This window comes from Macrobrachium nipponense, chromosome 34, assembly GCF_015104395.2.
Source record: "Macrobrachium nipponense isolate FS-2020 chromosome 34, ASM1510439v2, whole genome shotgun sequence".
Classification (NCBI taxonomy): Eukaryota; Metazoa; Arthropoda; class Malacostraca; order Decapoda; family Palaemonidae; genus Macrobrachium; species Macrobrachium nipponense.
The window spans coordinates 21,615,244-21,631,965 of NC_061095.1; positions in this window are offsets into that span (position 1 = coordinate 21,615,244).

The following is a 16,722-nucleotide window of genomic DNA, read 5'->3' on the forward strand; positions in this document are numbered from 1 at the left end:
TATATATACAACCTAATTCCTTAACATTCCATCCGCAACATTGTTCGTCTCTTCAGTCCAAGCTTTCTTCCCTATTACCCCTCCCCCCCCCCCCCTTCCCCCCCCCCACCTTTCCCCCTTCAGGAGACAATTCCCCAGTGACCACTCGCGAGGCGTGAATAGCTATACAAAGGATCTCATTATCTAAAAGGAAGAGGTGACAAAGACTTTTGCATTTACAGGAATCTAAGGATGCCTCGGTGAAAGGGAAAAGTGCTCCTTCAGATGAAAGACTCTTCAGAAGATAGAGCTCCTGGAAGGTGTTGGAGAGATTAAATGGAGTAAGTTGCCTTAGCAGGTTTTGTCTCTCTCTCTCTCTCTCTCTCTCTCTCTCTCTCTCGCTTCTTCTTCTTCTTCCTTGTGACGTGGGCGTTGCTCGGTATCGAACTTTTGCTTGAAAGCGAAATTGGACTGAAGTCTGGAATCTCATATGAGCACTTAAGAATTACGTATTTAAATATGTAACTCTCTCTCTCTCTCTCTCTCTCTCTCTCTCTCTCTCTCTCTCTGTGCAAGTTCCCTCTTTTACAATCTCTGCCTGTAGTACATAGACCCAACAGCACCTTCCAACCTTATCTCTCTCTCTCTCTCTCTCTTTTGCGAAGAGTGGCTGTTTCATTTTACAAAAAAAAAAAAAAAATGATAATAATAATAATAATAAACAATAGCGTAATGTGTAATGTTTATACAGTTTTGCGTGAACAACTTAACTAAGATTATTATTATTATTATTATTATTATTATTATTATTATTATTATTATTATATATTTCTCACTACGCACGCTGGAACCCGGCGCTGTTGTCTCCCCCTACCCTCCCGTTCCCCTACCTACCCCGTCCCCACCAGGGGCGGACAAACAGGTTTGCAGGAGTGTGGATGTTTCCCCTACCCTCCCAATCCCATCCCTTACCTACCCCGCCCTCACCGGGGCGGATAAACAGGTTTGCAGGTGGAGGGTGGATATTTCCCCTACCTACCCCATGGGGCGGACAAACAGGTTTGCAGGAGGAGGGTGAATGCTTCCCTAACCCACATCCGTTCTCTTACCTACGCCAACCCAGGGCGGACAGGCAAAGATCAGATCCTCTTAGATTTTATTATTATTATTCATTATTTATTATTATTATTATTATTTGCTTATTATTATTATTATATTATTATTATTATTATTATATTAAGACACTCAATTACCATACGATTTATTCGCAACGATTATCAATTGCCATTGATTTGCAAAGCCACCTTTCACAGAATATTTTTGATTAATATAATATTGGATTATTATTATTATTATTATTATTATTATTATTATTATTATATAACACATAATTACCCATATGATTCATTGATTTGCAAAGCCACCTTCCACAGCCTATCATTAATTGATATAATATTGTGTGAGTCAACACGAGGCATTCGCAAATTGAAGCGAATGGCCTCTGAACTATTTCAGTCTAAATGTTAATTGTCTCGTCTGGAAAACTCCCTAACAAGATCTTGGCTCATTTGATTTGGCGTTGCAGACTGGCGTCGAAATGGTCGGGGTCGTAAAGCCTGGATTAACGACTCCCATATTATAATAATAATGATAAATTTTATTTTCGGCTCAAGGCCGTATACATGGAATGTACAAATATACAAAGAATAGACTATAACATACTCAATCTAGATACATAAGGCAACATGATAGAAAAAAAATTATTCACTTATTCCCGATGTTAGCTTGTATGTTTTTTTTATTATTTATTTTTAATGAAATCTTATGTTACGTAATTATACTTTTACAAAGTATTGAGTAGATATATGTGTGTGGGGGGGGGGGGGGGGGGGCGATTTTTTAGGTGTGCAAAAGATCACATTTTTATTTTTAGAAAAGGTTTGGAAAGATCATGGTTACATATGTTTCAAGGTTATTTATTTTAATTAGATCTTATTTTACGCAATTAAATAGATAGTGTTAAATAGATATTTGTGTGGGTGGCGGGTTTAGAGTTGTTTTTCAAAAGAGTTTGAAAAATCGCATTTTAATCCTCTTCAAACCAATATTCCTGAAAGGGTATTTACTGCTGACAGATCGTTTATCCGTAAATATTTGTTTTAACTAAATTGAATTCGTTGCTTTCGTAATATAAGCAGTTTATCAGTAGCTAATATGATTGATATAATTTCAAGTCTTAATGTACACATATTTTTTTGTCTGAAATTTCAGATTAAAATAACATATATTAATTCATAATTAGCGACCCAAAACAGGGATTTCCCGGTACTGTCCCCTGGGTGGCGCACTGTAAGCAACACTGTAGGTTCCATGAAGCTTCACGTTGGCCCTTTTTCATTGTTTCTTGCCTTTCACCTTCCAGCCTTTTCCTTTGGTGTCTTCCCACATAGATGTCCAACTTCTTTAACTTTACCTCTGTCCCGTTTTCTCTTCATATTTGACAGCAAAACCATTTACCTGTCCTGTCTTGCGGAACAATTAAAATAAAGGAAATTATTATAATAAAGTAGTTATCATGTTAATTATTGTAATATGTAAGTACTGTTTATTATGATATCTTAAAATTAAGAGAAGAAAGTCCTGTAGGGGTCTGGAAATGTAGCTGTGGTTCCATTAGAGTACTTAATAATAATAATAATAATAATAATAATAATAATAATAATAATAATAATAATTTATCACTCAGTAACTCGTTCTTTTTATGGGTTTTAGTATACGTACGTAGCTCAGAAATGTGAGTAAATTAGAGTTTAACTGAAAGTTCAATCTAAAAAAAAATGTGCTAATTTTTTCAGACAATAAATTTGCTGATTTGGGTTAATTAATGAAAAATTTGTTTCAGTGGTGCATTGTAACTGCGCACTTGCATGACGACCTTCTTCCTGTCAAACAATTTCAGACTTTCTTCCTGTCAAACTCTTTCAGACCTTCCTATCAAACTCTTTCAGACTTTCTTCCTGTCAAACTCTTCAGACCTTCCTATCAAACTTTCAGACTTTCTTCCTGTCAAACTCTTTCAGACCTTCCTATCAAACTCTTTCAGACTTTCTTCCTGTCAAACTCTTTCAGACCTTCCTATCAAACTCTTTCAGACTTTCTTCCTGTCAAACTCTTTCAGGCCTTCTTCCTGTCAAATTCTTTCAGACTTTCTTCCTGTCAAACTCTTTCAGACCTTCCTACTTCCTGTCAAACTCTTCAAACTCTTTCAGATCACTCTTTCAGACTTTCTTCCTGTCAATCTTCCAGTCAAACTCTTTCAGACCTTCCTATCAACTCTTTCAGACTTTCTTCCTGTCAAACTCTTACAGACCTTCTTCCTGTCAATGTCCCCTTTAGCGCTGAATCACCTCATAGGTCCCAGCGCTCTTGGGCTTTGGCCTTTCATTCTGGAACCCCAAATCCAGTAGCCATTGTTGCGTCATTAGTGGCACGGGATTTGGAGAAGGTTCACCAAAAGCTGATTTGGCGCGAGTAGTCCTCGCGGATCGAGAGGAGAGGCATTACCACCACGGGAAGGATTTCGTTTAAGTTGTTTTCAACTTTGACCTCCGCTAGATATTTTGTTTAACTTTCGGTGTTCGTTTGGTTATTTACACGTCGCCCCCCATTGTGCAGGATTGTCATTATTTAAATTTTTGTTGAAATTTTTACATTTATTTTAACATTTGTCGAGATAAAATGCATCGGGACAGGGTTCTTGGGGCACAGTGAAATATGGTCAGCTTGATGGTGTTTGATACGAAATAAATGATAAATTAAACGTTGCAATGTTTGAATATTTATTTTTCTCTATTTCCAAGGTGCAATATTACCAGAGTACTGTTTTATAAACATTATTTTTCCCTGTTAGTAGAAGTGCTAGCACCTAATTGAATGATCATGTCATCGTTAAGGATTAAAACATCAATGCTTTACTTTTTCTTATAAGAATGAAAATTTAAAAAAAAATATATTATTTTTTAAAATTTTTTTTAAGGTCTCAATTTCAAAACCCCTTCGTTGTGGAGTGGCGTTATGGAGGTCGGAATGGGAATTTTGAAGGTTATTCCATGTCAGGGTATGGGTCTGTCCACATTATAGTTAAACATGTCATGTACACATGTCGGCAACATGTGGAACGTATCACAACAAACAAACAGACAAAACAAACAGTTTGCAAACAAGTAAACGACTCCAAGTGGAGATCGCACCAGTGCCAAATGTTTGATATTTGTAAAGAACGCAGACTAGACCTTCCAATAATATTTACTCTAAGTCAGCCTGTTTGCGAGGGCTGTATTTTAAGTTACTTAAGTATGTTTATAAGTTTAACTGGGTATAATCTTTGCCTACTTGGTTTTGGGGAAACACTTAAGGGAGGTAGTGCCATCAGTGCACCTCACGTAGTGCCCTGTAGGCATTACTTAAGGCTCTTCACAGCGTCCCTTCGGCCCCTATAGCTGCAACCTCTTTCATTTCATTTACTGTTCCTCTCTTCCTTCCATCCCCGTAGGTGGGTAGTGCCGTCAGTGCACCTCATTCAGTGCAATGTAGGCATTACTTAAGGTTCTTTGCAGCGTCCCTTGGGCCCCTAGCTGCAACTACTTTCATTCCTTTTACTGTACCTCCGTTCATATTGTCTTCCTTCTATCTTACTTTCCACCTTCTCCTAATAATTGATTCATAGTGCAGCTGCGAGGTTTTCTTCCTGTTACACCTTTCAAACCTACCTTCTCTCAGATTCTCTTTACCAGCTAAATGACCTCATAAGTCCCAGTGCCTTGGCCTTTTGGCCGAAATTCTATATTCAATTCCATCCTTTCCATTCCACAGAACAGTTAAACCTATGATAAGTACGTGTAAGCAACTTATCGCATACATATCACGGACATGTTGAAAATAAATCTACAACCACAAAGAGGGCGATGATAAGTCTTTGGGAAATTTGTAGTTGATCGTATGAGGTAAAGGTTAAGGGTACCAGTAAGTCGTCGATCTGTATGCAGCCTGTTTGAGGTAAGTGTGCAATAAACGGCCTGAGGTTACACTGGTACCTGTGGTTGGACCTCTCCTGAAGCTTAGCATTTTTTAATCATTGTTACAATTCTCTCTCTCTCTCTCTCTCTCTCTCTCTCTCTCTCTCTCTCTCTCTCTCTCTCTCCTTTAGCTCTTCCATTATGGCTATATGTCTTAATTCTGGTTCTCATTTTTAAAAATTCTCTCTCTCTCTCTCTCTCTCTCTCTCTCTCTCTCTCCTTTAGCTCTTCCATTATGGCTATATGTCTTAATCCTGGTTCTCATGTTCTATAATTCTCTCTATACATATTTGCTGTTGTCATTTTGTAATAAATTAAATATATATATATATAATATATATAAATATATATATATATATATATATATATATATATATAATACCATATATAGATTATGTGTGGTGTGTGTGTGTGTGCGCGCGCGCGTATGTATGCATCTATACTTATATGTGTGAATGTATGTAATTTCGTTTATTTTCGACCACCAAAGGAAGAATAAAGAATGGCGCCATCATCACAACTCTCTAGCAATTTGGAAACAACTTTGTGATCAAATAAATATTTTAATTATATTATAATCTTCGGGGGTTCGGTATTTGGAAGGGAGCCGGAGCACTGCAAAGGATGCTCCAGCTCCATCTTATTATAGCTTCAAATACATATTAATAGGTACTACATTACTGTTGGAAGAATATAACTTGGCCAAAGGAGCCTATAATTAGATGGAGAGAGTAGACCTTGAAATTGTCCTGGGATGACACATGACTGCAGTGTTTATAAAAAAATGGCTTTCATATCCACGTGGAAGTGTTTTGCACCAAAAAGTCCATCCTTTATTCAATAGTGAGAGGATGAATACAACGTGGAATTTCGTCCTGTTTTTCGTAGATGTGAAGTCTCGGTCAAGGAAGAGTCTTGTGTGTGAATGCATTTTCTTCTGAAGTGATATCTCAGTCAAGGAAGAGTCTATGTGTGCATGTATGTAAGCGTGTGCAGGCGTATTTCGTTTTTATTCAATTCATACAAAGAAAAAGAGAGCTCCTAGGCGCACAGATAGGCCTATTATGGGAGAGTTAGTATTCGTCTTAAGTTCCAGCGAAATCCCCAGGGCTCAGGGCAGCTCAGGAGCTTCTTTACGCTTTTGGGAGATAACCAGAATTTTAGCGGAAAAGGGATCTGCACTGACATCATCTCATCTCTCTCTCTCTCTCGTCTCCGCTCTCTCTCTCTCTCTCTCTCTCTCTCTCTCTCTCTGACACCTTGTTTTCACGTTTATCTATCTATCTATTTACGTATATATTTAATATTATATATATATATATATATATATATATATATATATATAGTATATAATATATATATATATGATAGTATATATATATATATATATATGTGTGTGTGTGTGTATGTATAGATATAGATATATATATATATATATATATATATATATATATATTTATGTATGTATAACTGAATCACGAAAGTTAGGAACGTGAAAAATCCATAAAATAAAGATATATGCCACGAAGGAAAATAAACGACGGAGTATCAGCGAGACCTTTCGACGTGGCATATATCTTTTATTTTTATATATATATAAATATATATTATATATATATATATATATATATATATATATTTAGTGTATATTATTTTTAATAGAATATATGATTTAGTATAGTATATTTAGTATACTATATATATATATATAGATATATATATATATATATATATATATATATATAATTACACACACATATATATATATATATATATATATATATATATATATTATATATATATATTCTATATATATATATTTAGTATATACTTATTTTAGATATATGTATTTAGATTATATATATATATATATATATATATATATATATATATATATATATATAGATTATATATATACACTATATGTGTGTGTTTGATGAATGCACGTAACGCAGTTGCGTAAGAAGGATCAAGGTGCTTTTAGATGTACAACCGTTAGAACTCCATGTTGCAGGGAAATAGGATTCCGTCCAGTCCAGTGGTTAGAAAATAGATTCAAAATGGCTCCTGGGAAACTATAGTGCGTTGTATTGATGAAGGCTCCAAGGCAGACTATGATGTTTCCCTTTAAATATACTACTGTGTGGATTTAACCGTCAGTAGTTATGGAGTTTTGTCTTCCATTTTCAATTTATTTCTTATTTTCCTTTTGTTTCTTATTTGATATTTTTTTAAAGTCGACAGTTAAGGTGGAAGTAATGAAAAATATGATTATCTGTTTTATTTTTTTGTTTTTTGTTTTTTTTTTACAAATAAAAGATATGAAGTTTTGTTCCCTATTTTCCTTTTGTTTCTTATCTGATATTTTTTTGTCTATTGTTGAGGTGGAAGTAATGAAAAATATGATTATCTGTTTTATTTTATTTTTTTTTCTACAAATAAAAGATCAGAAAATGTGGTGTTGGAATAGACTGGAATAAGGATTTTTTTTAAATAAACGATTTATTGATTATCTTGTTTCCATCCGAGTAAAGAACTTTGATAACATATCCGGTCGTCTGTAATAGCTGTGAAAATCATTCTTTTGAAGACTAATGCTTATCGGGTGCTGCTCTCAACTGTAGGCCAGCCCAAAACAGATAGATACTCACACACAAACACACACACACATATATATATAATATAATCACTATAATACATATATATGTATATATATGTGTGTGTGTGTGTACCTGTGTGTGTGTATTATAAATGGGAAATATTAAATGAAAATAAATGCTAAAACCTCCTCCCTGTAGGTGATTTGTACTGTAGGCTGCAGTAGAATCTGGACAGCTACATTAACCCTTTACCTACATGGGCATAAAAGGTGATGCATACGATATGCAACGGCATAAGTTTGAATACGTAGCTGGCACCCCTGTAATAAGTATGTATGTATATTTCTCCACAGATAAATCAGTGCTTTTGGTGGTCGTGGCAATTGAATCAGAATAGGAAAAGTGTGTCAATAGAAATGTTGCAATTGTATTTGCAACTGGATTTTAGCAATGTGTGTGTGCATTTTTTTTTGGGGGTATGCATCGCTAATTTTGGATCCGATATCTATACAATTGATTCAATTTGATGCAACTCTTATGAAATACACGCAGAAATGCCAATGATTAGTGAGACTATTGTGTACAAATTTTGCTAAACTTTTACTTAATAAACTTGTGCATTTGAGAAAATGAAATGCTAATTCAAAGACTAATGATGCTATTCCTCTTTCATTTTAATGAAATGTTATCTATTTATCTATTTACTGATTTATTTTTTCCTCTTGTTTCTTCATTTCCTTTTACCTCCTCTTACTTCTTAATGGACACCATAATTTTGGAAGCTTGAATTTTAAGTAAGTGGCCCCTGTGGGCTTGTTCCATATGAATAGGGTTTCATCTGCTGAAATAATAATAATAATAATAATAATAATAATAATAATAATAATAATAATAATAATAAAATAAATAATAATAATAATAATAATAATTTATGTAAACAAGAAATTTACCTTAATTTTATCTGTATATAAATACCAAGTTAGAAAGCGGCACGAGATCAAAGATGCCGGTAAAAATGATGGACTTGTGATGATTTTAATTACCTTAATAATACATCTAAACGCTAGTCATCTTTGACCACCGATTCCCTCGCAGAATCTTTTATCTAATTAAATATTTTAGCGATATTCATAAATAGATTATTCGTAATTAATATTCCTCCCTTACGCCGATTCCAGTGGAAAATTTGTTTCCAACTGAAACGAATAAAACATAACATTTTATGTTATCATTGACGAGTACTTTTTTTATATTTATTATAATTTTTTTTTTGCGAGTTGTTTACCCTGATCAGCCTAATAACAAAATGAAATGCATTGTTTATACACCTAACCCTCTTCCTCCTCGGCCGGTCCTGACCTGCCTCCAATCCCCGCCCCCCTGCGCCGCCCCCCTCCCCCTTGGACCTTCCCGCCCTTCCCCTGCCCCCTCCCCCCTGCCCCTGTTGGCCTCCTCCTCCCTCCTCCCCTCCTCCCCTCCCGCCCTCCGCCTCCTCCCTCTTTATTTATTTCATTGTTTTTTTCTGGTTCCCCCCCCTCCCTTCTCTCTGTGATGAGCATTGTTTATCCACCTAACCCCTCACACTCCTTCTCCTCCTTCTCCCCTCATCCTCCCCTTCCCTCTTTATTTAGTCATATTTTTCTGCCCCCCCCCCCCCCCCCCCCCCACCCTTTCTTTCCCTTTCTCTCTGTGGGATGCAGCAGAGATCTGCCATGAATGGTCGAAATTAGATGCATTATTCCAAAAAGCGCTTCTTTCTGTGTGGGTGATCAGCACACGCTTCATTTCGTCCAAAATAAACGACTTTCCTGATGACTTTGTTTGTGTTTTGGCAAAATAAGTTGGCGATTTGCGTGGCTAGAATCATGGATGATTTCTGTTTTAGAGTTTTTGTTCGTTTTTAGTTTTATATCCATATTTATATTTATATTGCGGGATCTGTTTGCTGATGTTTGTGAGCTGAGGGTGATGCTTTAGGTACAAATTCAGATATGTGTTTTGCGTACACGCTAATGGGTTAATTTTTTTTATGTTTGTACACATAAATACAACAGTAGCTACTGCTATAACTACTAACCACCACCACCACCATTACTACTACTACTATTTGTATCATAAATCAATTAAACAATTAATGCTGTTATATTAGGGAACTGTTTCAAAGAATGGTCGTATCAAATTATTGGCAGGTGAAACGCAAATGTTTTGTTATTGACTGTCAACAAAAGCTTTTTCTCAAAGGGATTTGAATTTAGCTGGATACTTGTGCATTATAAATACGGCGACGTAAGTTATTTTGTCCTAAATCATATTAAGATGCGAAGTATTTTTTATGTTATGTATATTAATAAATATAATTTTTGATATTGTTAGGTGTGTCATCACGCACATATCACAGACAAGTTGAATACAAGTCAACGACTCATTAGCAGTTCTGACCCAGTACCTCATATAGATTACCCAGCATTTGCCAGAGGTTAGGTCTCCCCCTAGGGTTGCCGACTTGTTTTCAACATTTTTGTGATATGTATGCGATGAGTTGTCGACGTGTGTTTACTGTAGTGTCCAAACTGGAGGACATTTTAGTCGAAATTAAGCAACGGAGTCCTCTCAGGTAAATGCAAAGGTTTGCTCTCCGCTCACGGTCGCCGACTTGTTTCCAACTTTTTTGTGACATATATGTGATAAGTTGTCAACAATGTATGACGTGTATTACTGTAATGTCGACGAACCCTTATTGAACAACAAAGCCGGATGGTAAAAGAATGCACTGCCCAGGCTTGAAAATATTTAAAGTCTCAATTATGCAACAAATTCTTCAGATATAGCATGTATTCAGGAATGGTCTGATATAAGAAAAATCATCTTAACAATTCAGTGAAATCATAAGCATTGTAAATCACTAATCTACCAGAGAAGCAATTTTAACCCGTTCGTCATAAGCCATTTACGAGGAAATGAAAGCCCCTAAAATAATAATAATAATAATAATAATAATAATAATAATAATAATAATAATAATATACCCTGATGCCCGTCGGTTACGCCTGCTGGAGGCGCTTCTCATCCAGCAAGTGAAACCTATTCTAAATACGACGCAGGAAGAATTTCTCCTCCCTACGAGTATGAGAAGACCTGCCACCAACAATGACACCACCGAGCACGACAACTCCACGGAAGACAACGCCCCCGAACGAGATACTCCTGCAGCCAACCATAATCAAGTTAGCCGTGACGTCCCGCAGCGTAGCGAAACGCCCATCGACGTAACCGCGCCGCTAAGGAGGTCTAGGCGGCTGCAGGACTTACAGCATCGCAACCATCAACGCGTGGAAAGTGGCTTGAGACCCGGTTCAAGCCACCAATGAAAACGAAGACCTACCGCCACCAGCCAATAGTAGATCAGCATGGGGCAGACCCCCTGCTGTCGACTCCAAATATAAACGAGGACGGACACCGCTTCAAGATCAGTCCACCCTCAGCTTCCCAGCCCGAGGATGTCTGGCAGCTCCAGACGAAAGCTCGCTTGCTTCAAGAGAGAGAAAGAGAGAGAGAAGAGAGAGGAGCGAGAGAGAGAGACATATATATATATCGTTAATGACTTTGATAACTATGGTATCATAGTTTATCTGTAAAATTCAAATATATACACCTATTTAGACTGTATTTGATCATGACCTCTATAGGCGCTCTACTAGCCTGTCTAAGTAGCACGGAAAAAGCCGCTATTCGGAAAATAGAGAAGAATCTCTACAAGTGTAATGCTGCTGAAGTAGCCATTACTTTTAATAAAATAATAATAATAATAATAAATTAATAAAACAAACAAACGACTACAGAGACAATCTTAATAATATCGTCTCGTAGCTGCTGACAGCGTTGCCATTCCTGAGGATTGGGAGCAGTAAGGGTTAGCCATAAATATAGATGGAAGATAAACCTCGTTAGAATCCCATCAGCGTAATATAGAAAAGCAATCTCTTCCGATGATGACATCGTTTTTGGCTTAATATTTTCTCTGCTACGTTCAAGAGATCCGGAGGAACTTACGCAAATCGAGGAATTAATTGGAGGAGTCGCTTCACTTCTCCAAAGGTTGTCAAAGCCTTTCGTTGTTGCTAATATTTCAGTACATTCTTTCACGCGAGTAATGTCTATATTTAGCAGTATACTGTAATACCTTATAATACCCTAAAATGTTTTAGTCTGCTTATATAGTACTCTCAGGCGGAATTAAGTGTAATGTGTAATGTTTCAAATAGTAGGAATTTGTAAGTTTGCAAAATTTATTGTTGTATAATTATGTCACTGAATATATAGTGAGACAGAAATTAACAGGAAGCTGAGAAGAAAATTATTTTAAGAGTTTTTTGCGAATTAGAGGCCATGTATACACACACACACACATGAACGCACATTATGTGTGTATATATACATATACGTATATATATCGATATATATGTGTATACATATGTATATTTTATATATATATATATATACATAATACACACACATATATATTATTAATATATATACATAATATATATTAAATATATATATATATATACGTGTGTGTGTTGTGTTATGATTCTTGAACGGACGAGACTGGTAACCTAAAGCCTGTAACTTGCCCAGGCCCAGTACGAACATAGGAAATTAAGGAGTGGACCTTAACCCTCCAAGGAGGGAAAAAACAGCTTTAAATTAAGGATATTTAAAAATAATTTAGGAAAGCAGAATTGAAAATTGAATTCCATAGCTCATGAGAGTTTTTGTATTCCTTACAAATCTGAAAAAAGGACTGGGTCAGTTTTGTAAAAAGTAAGAAAATACAAAAAAAAAAAAAAAAAAAAAAACTGACTGAATATAAAACGGATAACAAACCTAGAGTTTTTTTCTTTTAATTTATTTTCCGTAAATTAAGAGCCCCCTGGGACTGACAGGCTGATACGTTATGCGCGTTGTCATGACGCTTATTGAAAATAACGATCAACGCCTCGAGTAACGTAATTCAAGGAGAGATGTATTGAAGTTATAAAAAAAAATATGTTTTATGGAACGTGAATATGTTCAGCAAATTTTTATACTAATCCCCATTCTTTTTTACCGGGAGTATCTTGTTCTAAATGCTATATCTATATATATATATATATATATATATATATATATATATATATATATATATATATATATATATATATATATATTCTTATTTTTGTGTGTGTGTGTGAGCAATGTTTGTATATGTATTATTTGTATGTTTGTTTATTGATTGCATATCCCACCGTATAACAATCTCTATACTCTGTTTTTTTCCATCTGTCCATCTGCCTGTGGTGTTCGCGCATGGTAACACTGCGTCCCGGGCTTTAAATAGTTACGCTATGTTTAAGTTTTAGGTAAACAAAAGGATATCTCGGTGTACATTTGCCACTGAAAAGTGTTTTAATAATTTACTTTATGCGAATTACACCGTTAATATTCGAAATAGGACATTATTTAAAGGCCGGGACACAGTGTTACCATGAGCAAACACCACAGGCGGATGGACAGATGGAAAAAACAGAGTATAGTAATTATACTTCCTGTGTGGTTTGTGAACCACTTTTGCTTATAGGTCTTGGGTCTAACTTTAGTGAAGGTGAAAAACTAATCAATTGAAACATTTCCTGATAATTCAACCTAACCTAACCTTAGCCAAGGATAGAAATTACTCAAATGAATATAAAATATCATTTTCGTGGCTGAAAAACTTTAGAGACTAGATGGGCGTTATATCTTTATATAATACACTATTTTTGGCACCGAAATGATGAAAAGAACGTGCGAAGGTTAATTTGACATTCATGGCGCGCTGCAAACTAATTGAATGTATTTTCGGGCACATTTCTGTCGAATCAACACGCTGGGTTGGTGTATTCGCCCTGAAACGCAGGAAGTGCACTCCACGTATCATTTGTTGTTCCGTGTACAATTCGATTATCACATTACTGAAACAATATACATGCGCGTGTTGGGGTGGGGTGGGGGGGGGGGGTCAATTAGCATACATGTTTTTGGATATCAGCTGTCCATATAAAAAGCTTCGGGTTGCCAGATACTTCCAAATGAGACGAGCGAGATGGCAGGTTTTTATATTGTACATAACAGGAATGGCTCGATCGATTCGAAATTAAATTCAAAACCGGTAAGATTTTTTTTTTCCATTTTAAACAATGAAATTATTTCCTATAGCTCAGCTCGAACGCGTTATAGATTATTATCTCTTATTATTATTCTTTTATTTACCAAATTCCCATTTTCTCACAGGTTTAGTAGTTCGTTAATGTAGGCTTATTTTATTTTTTTACCGCACTGTCCTCGTTTCCCTTCCCTTCCATTTTTTGGAGTTGAAAAAAAAAACACCTTCATTTCTGTCTTATTAATTCCCTAACTAACTCTTTCTGGAATTTCCTAAAAATAATATATATATAACTCTAAAAATATGGAACTCTCTTACCTGTTTGTAAACCTTACATGAATGATCTTAATAACACAATAGTATATTTAAACTTTCTTATCTGTTTGTATTCCTCCATTACTTCATTTCCCTGTACTGCATTTCCCACCATTATCCCCCATTTCTCCTCACTCCCCTAGCCTGGCACCCTTTTCCTCCCTCCCTCCCTATTCCCTCCTCCTCCCCCCCCCTAACCCCTCCCCCCCTTCAACCAAACTGTGCCACTGAAGAAACTTCCGCCTGCGCTATCGCCCCTAACGCCTATTAAGTGGCGTCTAAGATGCCCTTTGATAAGTGCCACGATTTCCATAATGCCGCCACCTATATCCTGTTCCTCCAGGAGGGGGGGGGGTTGGTGTTTGAGGGAAAGGGGAGGTAGGGGGGACGCCGATGATGATGTTATTGGTTTCCAATGAACGTTTCGCTGCTTGTTCGTCCATCCCTCCTCTTCTCTTTCCCCCCCCCCCACCCCTCCCCGAAATTCGCCCGTCAAAAAAAAAAAAAAAAAAAGGTGCTGGAAGGAGGTGCCAAGGATACTAGCGCCCACTACCACCCCCCCCCCCCCCCCGCCTCCCACCCTTCACCCCCTAGCCGCGTCCTTTTTTACGAGGCCCACCCCCGAAAACAACGCCTGTTTTTATAGGCACCGCGCTTTTAATGGCGACGTGGCAACCGATTCGGATTTATTTGAGGGCCCGAGCCCTAAAGAGACTTTGATGCTTAGATGACAATGCTCAGGAGGCTTCAGAAATTCTTTGTCTTAATGTCCGACTGCCTACTAATATTAATAGGAGCCCTTTAAGGTTCCTCAGTCCCTTATTAAACTCTTTTGAGGGCATCGATTAGGATTGATTCCGGGGTCTTAAGGTGTCTCGACTGCTTGTAAATTCCTAACGACGCCTCGTCGGCCGAGAGAGTTTCTGGTAATTCTTATCTTATGGATAAAGTGAGAGAGAGAGACAGAGAAAGAGAGGTTGGGTTCATGCAGAGAGCGAGAAAAGTGACTATATATATATATATATATATATATATATATATATATTATATATATATATATATATATATATATACATATATATATATATATATAGAGAGAGAGAGAGAGAGAGAGAGAGAGAGAGAGAGAGAGAGAGGTTGGGTTAGGTTAGGTTCATGCACAGAGTGAGAAAAGTCACACACACATATAAATATATATATACAATATATATATATATTATATATATATATATATATATATATATATATATATACATATATATATAGAGAGAGAGAGAGAGAGAGAGAGAGAGAGAGAAGACGAGATGAAGGAGGGAGAGAGAGAGAGAGAGAGAGCCTTAACGTCCAATCCCTTCCTTGAGGGCTTTCGGATATTTGCAACAGGGAATCACCCATTTGACACGAGATCTTTCGGAAGACATTAGGCTCCCCCTTCTGAGGGCCAAAGGGTCCTCGTTCTTGGCGACACAGCAGCAGACCCCCACTAACACCGTGGGGCAGATAAGAACCCCGGTCGTATTTGTATCTTCCGCATCATAATTATCCGAAGGACCTCTCATATAACTGCCATATCATTTTGTCTCCCACCATTTGGGGGCGGGGCTGCTGTGTCTTTGTTGGAGAGAGGCATCATAAAGACTTTTTTTTTTTTTAGGAATCGCTTCAATTGTCTTTGTTGTAGAGATATAAATATTTTTTAGGAATCAGGCCAATTGTCTTTGTTGTAGAGATATAAATATTTTTTTAGGAATCACACTAATTGTCTTTGTTGTAGAGATATAAATATTTTTTAAGAATCACACTAATTGTCTTTGTTGTAGAGATATAAATATTTTTTAGGAATCACACTAATTGTCTTTGTTGTAGAGATATAAATATGTTTTTTAAAATCACACCAATTGTCTTTGTTGTAGAGATATAAATATTTTTTAAGAATCACACCAATTGTGTTTGTTGTAGAGATATAAATATTTTTTTTAGGAATCACATTATTGTCTTTGTTGGAGATATAAATTTTTTTTAGGAATCACACTAATTGTCTTTGTTGTAGAGATATAAATATTTTTTAGGAACCACACTAATTGTCTTTGTTGTAGAGATATAAATATTTTTTAGGAACCACACTAATTGTCTTTGTTGTAGAGATATAAATATTTTTTAGGAACCACACTAATTGTCTTTGTTGTAGAGACAATTTTTTTCTTGTTTTTAGGAACTACGTCAGTTGTCATTTTTGCAGAGACATTTAATTATTTTTTTTAGGATCAACGTCGATTGTCTTTGTCGTAAAGAGACATCACCATCTAGAACCGGAAGTACAGCGTGGTTTGTGGAGAGGGGGGGGGGGGGGTGAGTGCCGAGGGGCTTGGGGTGGTTGGATCTCTGATATCGACGAGGGAGGAAGAAGAGGAACAACGAGCGATAAAGGGTACTTTTAAGAGATTAGAATAATAAAGAGGACAGATCGTATCCGCGCGTTAGCTGTACTTTATGGCGTCGATAAGGACGTTACAACCCCTTAAGTACCAATGAATTTCGCCCATTATGACTTATCGAGCGAATTTTGTTGTCC